Raw genomic sequence first — 16,563 nt, forward strand, 5'->3', positions numbered from 1 at the left:
CAAGGCACGTGGACCTTGGGCTGCCGGCTCAGACCGGCTGGGGCCTGGGACGCCAGCAGGGGGCTGATGGGAAATCTGTGATTCTCTGTGCAGGGAAACATTGGTCCAAACCCACCAAACTCACGCTAGTGCTTTGAGAGCCTGGAATGTGCGGCGGAGGCGACTCTTCACTGTCATTCTTCAACCACAGGAGGTGTGGCAGCCAAGAATAGAAACCACGGATATTTCCTCATCTCTGATTTTGAACGACCACCTTTTTGAAACAGGTGTTTGATTTTAAGTTAGCAGTGTATATAAATTTCCAAGACAGACTTCCACATTATCTTTCAGACGGGAAAATAAGAATTTTCTTTTTTCATTGTTATTTTGGAGAAAGTCTTCACCCCATTGATTGTGCCTAGGATAATATCAATGGAGGATTTTGAGAGCAAATGCTTTGACTCTGGTTGTTACTACATTACTATGTGCTTAATTGTCTTGCTCTTAACATTTATTAATGACCCTTGACTCCAACGTTTCTGGAACTTAAGGACAGCTGTCAAAGTTGTGTTTATTCCATAGGATATTATGAGAGCTCCAATGGCCAGAGAACACAGCTTTTCCTGACATCTAAATTTAACTTGTTCCCAGGAATTACAAGCCACTTCAGGAGAATCTGGTTAGTGACTTACACACATGACAACAGTTACTCTTCTTTCCCAAGGTCTGATGGTCAGTTGACCAGTTAGTTGCTCCAGTGTGGCCCTGCTGCTGCTGCTGCGTCACTTCAGGCGTGTCCGACTCTGTGAGACCCCACGGACGGCAGTCCACTGGCCCTAGTTTGCCCTCTATCTCCATCATGATTCCAATAATGTTTGGAGATGTAGATTCCTCCAACCACAACTGATCCGCAGTTACTCATGTGATGTCATCTGCCCAGTGTAGTTGAACATGTCTTTGCTTTCAATTTTATATCCTAGCCAGACAATAAAAGACAATATTCATTATTCTCATTGTGCTTCATTTCCTTTAGAAGCTAAGGTTCCATAAGCTCTCATAACGTGTCAGCTTGAAGGAACACAAGGGCGTCACGGCATTTGCTAGTTTCATGCTCAAGCAAAGCTTTCCAGCTTCTGTTCTCTGATAAATAAAACGAGAAGTTAAAATATTTTGTTCTCAACAGAAGGTTTCCTTTGTAACTTTGATGACTTGAGTCGACCTTCCACAGAGGGTACATAAACACGTATCTGTTAGATGGTAATAATCTGCAAGAAACCGAGGAGTGGGGTCATCATTTGGAACATTTACAGTGACTCACCATCCCCAGATGAATTGTGTTCCCAGCATTTCCTAGACAACCTTTCCAAGTTGGCAGTTATTTCACATGTGCTTGTAAATGGGCAAAAAACTTAACTGCAAGCAACCAGTAAAAGAACCAGTTAATCATACTATCAGGGTTCCATGTCCTCCAGATTAACCACAGGAGCCTTAAGCTGACACCCACCGTCTCAGAAGCTTTCCCTCCACACTGCCCTCCCATCCTGCCAGGAGGACTTTGTCGCCTGAAAGGCTGTGCTCTCTCTTGTTTTGGTCTCAAGCACAAGATTTCCTGCTTCCTGGTCTGTCTTCCTTCTCTCACTCATTTCACACCCCAAAGTGTCCTTCGTGGCTCAACTCACTTGTCAGTGGCCCTCAAAGCTTTTCTGACTCCCCAGGGCTGGGTCAGAGCTATTCCCACGGGGACTTCCGTTTCTCTCGTACTCTGTGCTGGGCGCCTTCGGAGCCCTTGTGCTGTGGGATTGAAGGCACCTGGTGGTCTAGTGCACTCACCACAGGGCAAATGAACCGAGGGCACTTATGCTGGCGCCTGGCCCAGGGGGCTTCCCAGGCGGCTCAGTGGTCTAAAAAAAAAAAAAAAAAAACCTGCTTGTTGATACAGGAGATACAGGTTCGGTCCCCTGGGTTGGAAGATCCCCTGGAAGAGAAACTGGCAACCCACTTCAGTATTCTTGTCTGGAGAATTCCATAGACAGAGGAACCCGGCGGGCTACATCCACAGGGTCTCAAAGAGTTGGACATGACTGAGTGAGCACACATGCACGCCTAGCCCAGGGCTTGCACACAGCAGCTGTCAGAGTGGTCACAAAGCATAAGCTTTCCCAGCCCATCTGAAAAGTAAGAAAGATTGAGTGTGGAAGAACTCTCTTGGGCCCGGAAACACGCTCTGCGGAAAGAGATGGACAGGAAACTCTGGATCACGCCCTTCTGTATTCCTGGGCATTAAGTGGGGGCTCCTTGTGTCTCTGGCAGCCTGGGCCTTCCTCTGAGCTTTGTGAGCCGCTGTGGCTCCTGCTGTTGAGTCTCCGGTGCTGCTCCTTAGGAAAGCAGCCCCAGCCCCTGGACCCAGTGCGGGTGGAATGACGCTGGCACTCCTCCCTATAGCCAGAGGTGGAGAAATGTAGCCTCTGCCACTTCCAAGTGTCCAGTCTAGACACAGAAAGGGCAAGAGAAACATTCTTCCGGGGACCAATCATTCACAAAATGATAACTTGGTTTAGGCTACAAGCAAAGAGAAATATTGAACAATAAGAAAAAGCCGAGCTTTAAAACATTTTAAATGACTTTAGACTTGGAATCTAAACTTTTTTTCTTTTCCCTCAAAACCCGTTGTTTCCTTGGCAAGTAGAATTTAGAGCTTCTTTTTATTCCTGCTTTCTTTACTGCAGGCAGCTCAAGCAACCATAAACTCCACTCAAGACAAAACTGAGCAAAGGCAAGGGCTTTATACACTTTAATAGTCTCTTGCATTATCTATACTTATTTTATTTCCTCATTAGAAGATGAACAAAATAAAGTAAAATTTGTAAATTTACCTATGAACTGTACACATTAAACACCACAGTTCAAAAGCATCAATTCTTTGGTGCTCAGCTTGAAAGTGAAAAGTGAAAGTGAAGTCAGTCAGTTGTGTCCAACTCTTAGGGACCCCATGGACTGTGGCCCACCAGGCTCCTCTGTCCATGGGATTTTCCAGGCAAGAGTACTGGAGTGGGATGCCATTGCCTTCTCCAAGAAGAGTTTTAGGTTCACAGAAAAATTGAATGGAACGTACACACATTTCTCCTATACTCCCAAGCCCCCACAGGCATAGCCTTCCTATTATTGATTCCCACCCCCGACCCCAGAGGAATGGTGCATTTGTCACACTGATGAACTTTCACCTACTTGACATAATCACCCAAAGTCCACAGATCACAATATAGTTAGTTCACTCTCAGCATAATACATTCTATATAGGTTTGCCCAAATGTATAATGACATGTATCCATCCTTTTAACATTAAATAGATTTTTACTACCCTAAACATAGGTGGCGGGGCCAAAGTGGAAATGGTGCTCAGTCTTGGACATGAACTACTCTACATCCACAATTCTGGTGGTGAAACTTAAGTTCAAGGCTGTGAAGAACAATATTGCATAGGAACCTGGAACATTAGGTCCATGAACCAAGGTAAATTGGATGTGTCCAATCAGGAGATGGAGAGAGTAAACATCAACATCTTAGAAATTAGTGAAATAAAATGAATGAGAATGGGTGGATTTAATTCAGATGACCATTGTATCTACCACTGTGGGCAAGAAGCCCTTAGAAGATATGGAGTAGCCCTCAAGGTCAACAAGAGTCGGAAATTAGCACTTGGATGTAATTTCAAAAACAACAGAATGATCTCTGTTTGTTTTAAAGGCAAACCATTCAACATCACAGTAATCCAAGTCCATGCCCCAACCACTGATGCCAAAGAAGCAGAAGTTGAACGGGTCTATGAAGACCTACAAGCTCTTCTAGAACTAATGCCAAAAATAGATGTCATTTTCATCATAGGGGATTGAAATGCAAAATTACAAAGTCAAGAGACACTCAGAACAACAGGGAGGTTTGGCCTTGGAGTATAAAATGAAACAGGGAAAAGGCTAACAGACTTTTGTCAACAGAACACACTGGTCATAGTAACCATCCTCTTCCAACAACCTACGAGACAACTCTACACATGGACATCACCAGATGGTCAATACTAAAATCAGACTGATTATGTTCTTTGTAGGAAAAGATGGAGAAGCTCTATACAATCAGTAAAAACAAGACGTGGAGCTGGCTGTGGCTCAGATCACGAGCTCCTTATTGCCAAATCCTGACTTCGATTGAAGAAAGTGGGAAAACCACTAGGCTATTCAGGTTGACCTAAATCAACCCCCTCATGATTATACAGTGGAGATGACAAACAGATTCAAGTGATTAGGTCTGTAGACAGAGTGCCTGAAGAACTCTGGGTGGATATTGGCAACACAATACAGGAGGCAGTGAGCAAAACCATCCCCCCAAAAAGAAACACAAAAAGGCAAAAGTTATCTTAGGAGGAAGAGAAGATGAAGAAAGGCTAATAACGTGAAAAGATGCTTACTTTTACTGGTGGTCAGAAAATGCTGAGTAAGAAAAACCATGCCAAAGCTCTTTCACACGTGACTTTACCATTCACTCAGCAGCACGAGGACCTAACGCTAGTGAGTGTGTTAAAGGAAAGCATTGTGTGAGAGGGAGGAAATGCCTCAGCCTCTTTGGAAAATCATCATAGCAGTTTGGGTGAAAAATTTAAAGGTACATATGGTTTTATCTAGTTATTCTCATTCACAAAAATAAGAGTACCAATGTCTAAAAATTTACTTATGGGGATTTTACTTTAGCACCGAGTATAGGACAGAAAAAAAGAAAGCATCAAAAGCATATTTGCTCAATATTTATGCTACAGAATATTATAAAGCTATTAAAATGAGTGGTTGATCTATATATGTATATTGATCTGAAAATCTATGTAGGAACTGCGATCATGCAAAAAAAGCTATGGTGAAATAAACAGTGTTATTACTATTTCAAGAAAGCAAATTAAAACACCCATAAAAATGTGTTTTTTTTTAATGAGCATAGAAAAATGTATAGAGCAATACACAGAAAAATATCCACATTTATCATCTTGTAATGAAACTGGGAAAACAGAGGAAACTATTAATTTATTTTCTTTATATAATCCTTGTTATTTGAATTTGTTACAAAAAGTACTCAGAATAAAAACAAGTGACATTAATAACAGCGACAAAGGAAAGACAAACCGATGGGCACCAGAGCAGAGGAAGAGCTCTGGAGGTCGCTGAAGGGCAGCGAGTCGGGGCCGCGGGAAAGACCGAGAGGGCTGCGGAGCGAGAGGGCAGATCAGGAAGGACGCTGCACCCAGGGAACAGATGGCTTCATCCCGAGGGGAAGGACAGCCTATGAAGGGCTTTAAGCGGGCTGGTGATAAGATCAGGTAGAAATAATGCATTCACGGCCCTATAATAATGCATTCCCAACCCTCCCTGCAGAACTTGAGGAACCCTGCTCAGCTGGTGATCTGGGAAAGACCTCCTGGAGTGTAAGAGAAATGCCAATCTCAGTCCAGTTACCCAACCTTCAGTATATGATTCAAACTAAAGGCTCCCATGTGCTTTATCAGGAGACCCTGCTTGACTTCAGACCACACTATTCTTCCGACCAATAAGCCAGACGTTGTTGATAGATCAAAAATAATATTATAATTTCTAATGATGCTCCAAACTTACTAAATTTTATATCTTCTTAATTACTTCTCTCTGATTTATAGTTCCTCTTAATAGTCAAATTATATGCACTTGGTGTAAGTAATATTTGGTTAATTTTATGAATGATAGCGGATCCTTATAAATCTTTCAATTTGTTATAAAGTTAAGAAAGTTACATTCACATATTTACTATTTCTGTGCTTTTATGTTAACATGGTTAACAATGCCATTCAGCATTAGATAGTATGTTTGAAGGGAAATTATTTAAGTCTATAAAACAACCTTCCCGCAGAATGACTTTTGCCTGGGATCTCATACAGCAAGCATTAGCCTAGAGGAGGTGTTTATGGTTAGGTTATAAAATTTGCTGGGGAAAACATTGTTTATAATGATCATGGAGAAAGCACCTAAATCATGGTGCTTCAAAAGGAAGTCACACTAAAAACAATTCGGCCACAAAATGTGCCCCTGACATTGTATTCAGATCAGCAGGTAGTTCACAACTGAAATGACCCCATACATCCTGACATCCTAGGCTGTCTCTGTACATATCAAAGTGTGGGCTTCAATTTTAGTTCATGAGTGACACGAAATGCATACAGTGAAATGCCTACTGACTGCGATCTCAGTGACCAGCATGTATAACACAGAATTCAATTTCACAGCCATATCCCACTCTCTCTGTTGGTACATTAAATTAGATGAAGTTCTTCCCCTTATATATAGAGATCTACGTACTCATTAATTATAGTGACTTCTGCAAAAAAAAAAAAAAAAATTACTTCTATACGTCAGTGGAAGCCTAGGAAAACATTAATTTTATGTTACTCAGGGGCATGTACTACAATCTGCTATTTACAACAGGAGGTATAAAAAACAGTCATTGGGGGTTCTGTTGCTAACAATTCTGGATGGGGCCACTTGACCTAACCAGCTATAAATTTACGACCTGTGGAATTTGTGCACATACCTGACCCTGCTTCATGGGGACCCCATAGCATGAACGCTGGTGTCCTTCCCCCATCAGCTAGTGCAATATCAGCCACTAGCCGGCACACCGCGAAGCACCGCGGCAGAAGACTGACAGCTGTCATTTCCATCGTGCTTTTCAAATACGCTGGCCAATCAGTCTACACAGAGCACACTGAGTTATAGGAAGCACCTACTGTCGTGTTGCTGCTGTGGACTCTTCTTCCTGACCCCACTCATGTAAATCTAGACTCTTTTCAGAAATCCAGCAATTACTGAGGCTTATACTGCTGACTGAGACAACATTCCCAAACCAAAATATATGTAAGTAACCTCAAATTGGACAGTACTGGCAATATATTTTGGCTGCAAACACTTTTTTTTCCCCCATCAAGAGCACCTGGTGCTCAGTGAATACACCATTTCCTGGCTGGTTATATATAAGCCCATTTGGGCAAAAAATGGCCAAGTGTCTATTCAGGGTTGGCTAGAGCTGTGTCTTAAAACATGGTGCCAGGCAGTGATGAGCTCTGATGACCTTCCTAATACTATGACAGCAAGGGAGCTGGCAAAAAAATGTTTTATGTAAAACAATGATGTGGAAGTAGAGAAAACATGTATTATGAAATATACTAAAATAGTAAAAATTAAATTTATATGGGAACTATATTGAACACTTTTAATATATAATATTGTCTTGTCTTTTATTGATGGGATGTTTGGAAAGTATGAGTTTTACCAGGTTAGATTTAGTGAGGACGTAATGCCAATAACATTTTTGGATAATCTATGGATACAACAATCATAAACTGACTATTTTTTGCCCATTATCAGCTTCAACTCCTTGTAACCATGTATTAGATACACTATCAGAAGTCTTCATTTGCACTAGAATGGCTTCTAGGAGATTCTTCATTCATGTGTAACTCATCACTGACATGAACTCATGTTTGCTAAATATACAGTAATCTCTTTTTATAAAACTGAGATAGCTGTGCTATGAAATTCCACATGTTTGAATATAAATGAACACTTATAAGTTTTTCCAAATTTATTTGCTTGACTGACAAAGATAAACCAAACTACAAGCAACCAGTGCACGCGTGGCCAGGGCTTGGTGTCACTTATGCTGGTTACATCTCTCCAGTCTGGTACCAGGCTTTAGGAGCTATGGTTTGCCCACCATGCTGAGACCACAGCACTTAAACAACAACATTCTCTCATGTGTTTAACGAGAAGAAGTTCAAATGAATTTTCTGGACTCCAGTAAGGTATCAAGCGAATGAAAGACACTGAATGAGAAATCCAATCCTCTTATACATGTCTGCAGTGTAAATGCATCAAAAGGGTCCATTTCTAGGATATTTCCTCCCCCTAAAATGCCTCGATATAAGTGGGATCTTCAGGGAAATCACACTGCGGAAATAAGTGATTTATGGTGTCAGCTTATGTTTCCAAGAAAGAGTAGAGTGAATTGAGAATGGGTGTTTGGTAATTTTCTTTACAATACCATAATCATTCTTTGGTCCTTTGATAATAAAAACCATTCTATTTTATTTTGTGTTCGTAACATACAAAAGTGTTTGCTGGAAATAAATGTAGATTCTCAATAGACTGATAAATGTAGATTCTCAATAGACTGAGGAAGGGTGAATGAAGACGGAGTCTCAGAACCTCCAACACAAAATTGTACACACACCCATCACAATGATTTTTCCAGTATGGCCCTCCTCATCCCATTCAGAATCATGACCATATTGAACTATCATGACTCAAAAGTAACAATACAAGCAAAAACATCAGCTGCTACAAAAGGAACCATCTGCATGAATGTAAAATTGACAAATAACCCGAAGGGGATGCCTTTGCCGTTAACTCCAAGATGTTAATGCCTCCTGGGTCCAGAGTGTGCCGTGTGTTCAGCACACTGAACCTTACTGGCCAGTGATATTAAGAAAAGGGATAGTCTGTGATATCAAGAATGACGGTCCCTGACATGTACCAGCTCCACAATTCCTGAAAAAAATTAGGTGACTCATGGTGAAAATTATCCCAAAGCAAGAGCACACAGCAGCCAATCCTTATCTGCGTGGGTGAGCGTTCATCACAAGTCTGTCTGAGTACTGACATTCATTTTGCCTTTTTCTACGTGTCGGACAATGTGCTGGATCCTGTGGGTTCTGTTTCATGTGATTATTTCCATGGTTTGATTTAAGCCTACCATCTCACTATTTGCTTCCTATTTTTCCCATCTGTTATGACCAGTGCATTTTCTTGGCAAAACTTATCAGTTTTTGCCTGCTTCATTCTGAAATCCAAGGCCAAATTTGCCTGTTACTCCAGGTCTTTCTTGACTTCCTACTTTTGCATTCCAGTCCCCTATAATGAAAAGGACATCTTTTTTGGGTGTTAGTTCTAAAAGGTCTTGTAGGTCTTCATAGAACCGTTCAACTTCAGCTTCTTCAGCGTTACTGGTTGGGGCATAGACTTGGATTACTGTGATATTGAATGGTTTGCCTTGGAAACGAATAGAGATCATTCTGTCGTTTTTGAGACTGCATCCAAGTCCTGCATTTCAGACTCTTTTGTTGACCATGATGGCCACTCCATTTCTTCTGAGGGATTTCTGCCCGCAGTAGTAGATATAATGGTCATCTGAGTTAAATTCACCCATTCCAATCCATTTCAGTTTGCTGATTCCTAGAATGTCGACATTCATTCTTGCCATCTCTTGTTTGACCACTTCCAATTTGCCTTGATTCATGGACCTGACATTCCAGGTTCCTATGCAATATTGCTCTTTACAGCATCAGACCTTGCTTCTATCAACAGTCACGTCCACAGCTGGGTATTCTTTTTGCTTTGGCTCCATCCCTTCATTCTTTCTGGAGTTATTTCTGCACTGATCTCCAGTAGCATATTGGGCACCTACTGACCTGGGGAGTTCCTCTTTCAGTATCCTATCATTTTGTCTTTTCATACTGTTCATGGGGTTCTCAAGGCAAGAATACTGAAGTGGTTTGCCATTTCCTTCTCCAGTGGACCACATTCTGTCAAATCTCTCCACCATGACCCGCCCGTCTTGGGTTGCCCCACGGGCATGGCTTAGTTTCATTGAGTTAGATAAGGCTGTGGTCCTAGTGTGGTCCTAGTGTGATTAGATTGACTAGTTTTCTGTGAGTGTGGTTTCAGTGTGTTTGCCCTCTGATGCCAACACAAGAGAAGACTCTAAACATGGACATCACCAGATGGTCAACACCAAAATCAGATTGATTATATTCTTTGCAGCCAAAGATGGAGAAGCTCTATACAGTCAGCAAAAACAAGACCAGGAGCTGAGTGTGGCTCAGACCATGAACTCCTTATTGCCAAATTCAGACTTAAATTGAAGAAAGTAGGGAAAACCACTAGACCTAAATCAAATTCCTTATGATCATACAGTGGAAGTGAGAAATAGACTTAAGGGCCTAGATCTGATAGATAGAGTGCCTGATGAACTATGGACTGAGGTTCGTGACATTGTACAGGAGACAGGGATCAAGACCATTCCCATAGAAAAGAAATGCAAAAAAGCAAAATGGCTGTCCGGGGAGGCCTTACAAATAGCTGTGAAAAGAAGAGAAGTGAAAAGCAAAGGAGAAAAGGAAAGATATAAACATCTGAATGCAGAGTTCCAAAGAATAGCAAGAATAGATAAGAAAGCCTTCTTCAGCGATCAATGCAAAGAAATAGAGGAAAACAACAGAATGGAAAAGACTAGGGATCTCTTCAAGAAAATCAGAGATACCAAAGGAACATTTCATGCAAAGATGAGCTCGATGAAGGACAGAAATGGTATGGACCTAACAGAAGCAGAAGATATTAAGAAGAGATGGCAAGAATACACAGAATAACTGTACAAAAAACAACTTCACGACCCAGATAATCACGATGGTGTGATCACTGACCTAGAGCCAGACATCCTGGAATGTGAAGTCAAGGGGGCCTTAGAAAGCATCACTATGAACAAAGCTAGTGGAGGTGACGGAATTCCAGTTGAGCTATTCCAAATCCTGAAAGATGATGCTGTGAAAGTGCTGCACTCAATATGCCAGCAAATTTGGAAAACTCAGCAGTGGACACAGGACTAGAAAAGGTCAGTTTTCATTCCAATCCCAAAGGAAGGCAATGCCAAAGAATGCTCAAACTACCACACAATTGCACTCATCTCACACGCTAGTAAAGTAATGCTCAAAATTCTCCAAGCCAGGCTTCAGCAATATGTGAACCGTGAACTTCCTGATGTTCAAGCTGGTTTTAGAAAAGGCAGAGGAACCAGAGACCATATTGGCAACATCCGCTGGATCATGGAAAAAGCAAGACAGTTCCAGAAAAACATCTATTTCTGCTTTATTGACTATGCCAAAGCCTTTGACTGTGTGGATCACAATAAACTGTGGAAAATTCTGAAAGAGATGGGAATACCAGAACACCTGATCTGCCTCTTGAGAAATTTATATGTAGGTCAGGAAGCAACAGTTAGAACTGGACATGGAACAACAGACTGGTTCCAAATAGGAAAAGGAGTACATCAAGGCTGTATATTGTCACCCTGCTTATTTAACTTATATGCAGAGTACATCATGAGAAATGCTGGGCTGGAAGAAGCACAAGCTGGAATCAAGATTGCCGGGAGAAATATCAATCACCTCATATATGCAGATGATACCACCTTTATGGCAGAAAGTGAAGAGGAACTAAAAAGCGTCTTGATGAAAGTGAAAGTGGAGAGTGAAAAAGTTGGCTTAAAGCTCAACATTCAGAAAACAAAGATCATGGCATCCAGTCCCACCACTTCATGGGAAATAGATGGGGAAACAGTGGAAACAGTGTCAGACTTTATTTTTCTGGGCTCCAAAATCACTACAGATGGTGACTGCAGCCATGAAATTAAAAGACGCTTTCTCCTTGGAAGGAAAGTTATGACCAACCTAGACAGCATATTTAAAAGCAGAGACATTACTTTGCCAACAAAGGTTCGTCTAGCCAAGGCTATGGTTTTTCCTGTGGTCATGTATGGATGTGAGAGTTGGACTGTGAAGAAAGCTGAGCGCCAAAGAACTGATGCTTTTGAACTGTGGTGTTGGAGAAGACTCTTGAGAGTCCCTTGGACTGCAAGGAGATCCAACCATTCCATCCTGAAGGAGATCAGCCCTGGGATTTCTTTGGAAGGAATGATACTAAAGCTGAAACTCCAGTACTTTGGCCACCTCATGCGAAGAGTTGACTCATTGGAAAAGACTCTGATGCTGGGAGAGATTGGGAACAGGAGGAGAAGGGGACGACAGAGGATGAGATGGTTGGATGGCAACAATGACTAGATGGACGTGCGTCTGAGTGAACTCTGGGAGTTGGTGATGGACAGGGAGGCCTGGTGTGCTGCGATTCATGGGGTCGCAAAGAGTCGGACACGACTGAGCGACTGATCTGATCTGATTTCCCATCCGTTCTCCATTCTTTCCTCCTTTTATGCTTTTCTTGGGTTATTTTTGTATGTCTATTTTATCTTCTTTATTAGCTTATCAGCTATAGCTCTTTGTTATTTTATTTTTTATTTTTTTAATTTTATTTTATTTTTAAACTTTACATAATTGTATTAGTTTTGCCAAATATCAAAATGAATCTGCCACAGGTATACATGTGTTCCCCATCCTGAACCCTCCTCCCTCCTCCCTCCCCATACCATCCCTCTGGGTCGTCCCAGTGCACTAGCCCCAAGCATCCAGTATCGTGCATCGAACCTGGACTGGCAACTCGTTTCATACATGATATTTTACATGTTTCAATGCCATTCTCCCAAATCATCCCACCCTCTCCCTCTCCCACAGAGTCCATAAGACTGTTCTATACATCAGTGTCTCTTTTGCTGTCTCGTACACAGGGTTATTGTTACCATCTTTCTAAATTCCATATATATGCGTTAGTATACTGTATTGGTGTTTTTCTTTCTGGCTTACTTCACTCTGTACAATAGGCTCCAGTTTCATCCACCTCATTAGAACTGATTCAAATGTATTCTTTTTAATGGCTGAGTAATACTCCATTGTGTATATGTACCACAGCTTTCTTATCCATTCATCTGCTGATGGGCATCTAGGTTGCTTCCATGTCCTGGCTATTATAAACAGTGCTGCGATGAACATTGGGGTACATGTGTCTCTTTCCCTTCTGGTCTTCTCAGTGTGTATGCCCAGCAGTGGGATTGCTGGATCATAAGGCAGTTCTATTTCCAGTTTTTTAAGGAATCTCCACACTGTTCTCCATAGTGGCTGTACTAGTTTGCATTCCCACCAACAGTGTAAGAGGGTTCCCTTTTCTCCACACCCTCTCCAGCATTTATTATTTGTAGACTTTTGGATCGCAGCCATTCTGACTGGTGTGAGATGGTACCTCATTGTGGTTTTGATTTGCATTTCTCTGATAATGAGTGATGTTGAGCATCTTTTCATGTGTTTGTTAGCCATCTGTATGTCTTCTTTGGAGAAATGTCTATTTAGTTCTTTGGCCCATTTTTTGATTGGGTCATTTATTTTTCTGGAGTTGAGCTGTAGGAGTTGCTTGTATATTTTTGAGATTAGTTGTCTGTCCGTTGCTTCATTTGCTATTATTTTCTCCCATTCTGAAGGCTGCCTTTTCACCTTGCTAATAGTTTCCTTTGATGTGCAGAAGCTTTTAAGGTTAATTAGGTCCCATTTGTTTATTTTTGCTTTTATTTCCAATATTCTGGGAGGTGGGTCATAGAGGATCCTGCTGTGATGTATGTCAGAGAGTGTTTTGCCTATGTTCTCCTCTAGGAGTTTTATAGTTTCTGGTCTTACGTTTAGATCTTTAATCCATTTTGAGTTTATTTTTGTTTATGGTGTTAGAAAGTGTTCTAGTTTCATTCTTTTACAAGTGGTTGACCAGATTTCCCAGCACCACTTGTTAAAGAGATTGTCTTTAATCCATTGTATATTCTTGCCTCCTTTGTCAAAGAAAAGGTGTCCTTATGTGCGTGGATTTATCTCTGGGCTTTCTATTTTGTTCCATTGATCTATATTTCTGTCTTTGTGTCTTTGTTATTTTAGACACTGCTTGAGGATTCTACTGGAGAAGGAAATGGCAACCCACTCCAGTGTTCTTGCCTGGAGAATCCCAGGGATGGGTGAGCCTGGTGGGCTGTGTCTGTGGGGTCACACAGTCGGACACGACTGAAGTGACTTAGCATCAGCAGCAGTAAGGATTCTAGCACACTATATCCTTATATATTATTATCTATATATGGTTATACTTTTCCAATGAGTCAACTCCGCATGAGGTGGCCAAACTATTGGAGTTTCAGCTTTAGCATCATTCCTTCCAAAGAACACCCAGGACTGATCTCCTTTAGGATGGACTGGTTGGATCTCCTTGCAGTCCAAGGGACTCTCAAGAGTCTTCTCCAACACCACAGTTCAAAAGCATCCGTTCTTTGGCGCTCAGCTTTCTTCACAGTCCAACTCTCACATCCATACATGACCACTGGAAAAACCATAGCCTTGACTAGACGGACCTTTGTTGGCAAAGTAATGGCTCTGTTTTTTAATATGCTATCTAGGTTGGTCATAATATATAAATTGTTGTCTTGTTTAGTTGCTAAGTCATGTCCAATTCTACAGATACTCCATGAACTGTAGCTCGCCAGGATCCTCTGTCCATGGGATTTCCCAGACAAGAATACTGGAGTGGGTTGCCATTTCTTTCTCCAGGAGATCTTCTTGAACCAGGGATTGTATCTCCCACATCTCCTAGATTGGCAGGCAGATTGTTTACCACTGAGCCACCAGGACAGCCAGTTATATATAAATATTTATATATTATACTATTCATTTTTGACTCAGTTCAGTTCAGTTGAGTCTCTGTCATGTCTAACTCTTTGTGACCCCATGGACTGCAGCACGCCAGGCCTCCCTGTCCATCACCAACTCCCGGAGCTTACTCATACTCATGTCCATTTAGTCAGTGATGCCATCCAACGGTCTCATCCTCTGTCGTCCCCTTGTCCTCTAGCCTTCAATCTTTCCTAGCATCAGGGTCTTTTCCAGTGAGTCTGTTCTTCACATCATGTGGCAAAAGTATTGGAGTTTCAGCTTCAGCATCAGTCCTTCCATTGAACACCCAGGACTGATTTCCTTCAGGATGGACTAGTTGGATCTCCTTGCAGTCCAAGGAGATTCATGGGGTTGCAAAGAGTCGGACATGACTGAGCGACTGAACTGAACTGAACTGAAGAACTTTCCAGAGTAGGCTTCCATTTTCTAACACTCAGTTTTGCACTATTGTCATACATTTTATACATGTGTTATAAACCCTTTATTATCATGTGTTCCTGCTCTTTTGCATGACTTATAATCTTTGCTTTAATGCTAGGCTTGATATTTGGCCATGTTGAGTTTTTATATTCTAAGAAATATTCTTGGAAAACCCCCCCAATTATGTTACGGATCTATATGTTTAACATCAGGCTATGATCATTTAACTTTAAAAACTCCTCTATGTTGGGAACAATTCAGTTGTACTAAGTGTGATCAGCACCTGCAATGCAGGAGACCCTGGGTTGATCCCTGGGTAGGGAAGATCCCCTGGAGAATGGAAGGGCTACCCATTCCAGTATTCTTGCCTGAGAAATCCCTGGAGAGAGTAGCCTGGTGGGCTACAGGCCATGGGGCCGCAAAGAGTTGGAAACGACTAAGTGACTAAGCATACGCATAGTTACTTGATAATAGTGCAATCTATTGTTTTTAAGACTTAATAGCTGGCTCCAAAGATGCACTAAGTTCAGAAAAGAATATTCCCCACAACTGAGGAAAGCCCTCTCAGTACTCTCCTCAGTGACCCATGAAGTTTTCCCGTGTGGCTGCTGGGGAGAAGCAGTGTTTCCAGCCCTGGGGGAGAGCTGGGTTGCTGTTTTCTTAATCATTTCAGATAGTTCTGACTGCCATTTCTGGATTCTGCCTCCTTCCCTCTACACAGCTTTCCTCTTTCTCTCTCCGCACTTTTTCCTACATTTCTAGCTTCCAGATTCTCGTATCCATCATTTCAACTCAAGGAATCTACTTGGGTTTGTCTGGGCTATTTCTCACTGTGTCATAGCCTGAAAACTCTCTTGAGGCAGTGAGCTGGGGCCACATTTTTCTGTCTCTCACAAATCACTGCCCCTTGTTGCTGGTATTTTGAAAATCACTATTTCACGTATTTGCGTTAAGTTTTGTTTCTTTGTTTGAATCCAGGAAGAGATAAATCTAGTCCCTGATTGACCATCTTGACAGAAGTGAAAGACAGACATTTTATTATCACAACCATTGTTAAAAATCCCCCTTGAATGTCCTAATCAAAATAGAAGTAACCCTCTTTTTATAATTTGAATTAATTCAGACTATTCTAGGTTAACAGATAGGTAACAATATTTATCATTCCCCAGCTCTATCCTTTTACATTTCTCCCACACAAATTTTGGAAGCAGACTCATGTCAGCCTAGAAAGAGATGAGTAAACAAGACTGCAAGGTACTTTCATGCTGAAGCAACTCATATACAAACCCCAAAATCCTGGGGACTAGGACACTCCACAGAAAGAAATAAGAAGTTATCTGAGGTAATGTCATACACCTTCACTAGCTAGCAGATAATAGTTGAAAATTACTGCTTAATCATTTCCTTGAGGATAATGTAGATTTAGAGTTGCATTAGCAATCAACAAATCTCTTAAGCTCAGCAGAGATAATGACAACACTAAAAGTTCTCTAGAAATATCCATTGCGATATAGTGGCTCAGGAAAAGAACTATTGAACTGCAGCACTTGGAATCCACATAATAAGTCAACCTCCACATTGCAGACACTCTCCCCATGATGAGAAATGATTGTCGAAAACTGGGTATCGACCAACTTTACTTCATAGGTTCCTTCTCAGACTCAGGTTTGACTGTGAGT

At 41.5% G+C, this 16,563-nt stretch overlaps 1 protein-coding gene and 2 long non-coding RNA genes across 52 annotated transcripts in view; 1 reads left to right on the top strand and 2 right to left on the bottom strand.

Annotated features, from left to right (window-relative positions):
* Window positions 1-16,563, bottom strand: part of PRKN (parkin RBR E3 ubiquitin protein ligase) — a 1,227,412-nt gene that overhangs the window by 608,687 nt on the left and 602,162 nt on the right. The window lies entirely within an intron of this gene.
* On the top strand, window positions 30-985 carry LOC147366451 (uncharacterized). The gene is made up of 2 exons (XR_015133433.1): window positions 30-266; window positions 704-985. It is a non-coding gene; the product is annotated as an uncharacterized LOC147366451 (long non-coding RNA).
* On the bottom strand, window positions 346-12,265 carry LOC147366452 (uncharacterized). Its single transcript, XR_015133431.1, has 2 exons — window positions 1,659-12,265; window positions 346-1,244 (listed from the first exon to the last, which is right to left on the bottom strand). It is a non-coding gene; the product is annotated as an uncharacterized LOC147366452 (long non-coding RNA).

This window comes from Bos grunniens, chromosome 9 (assembly GCF_055505025.1).
Source record: "Bos grunniens cultivar Pamir isolate PY7600 chromosome 9, Bosgru_T2T1.0, whole genome shotgun sequence".
NCBI classification, from domain to species: Eukaryota; Metazoa; Chordata; class Mammalia; order Artiodactyla; family Bovidae; genus Bos; species Bos grunniens.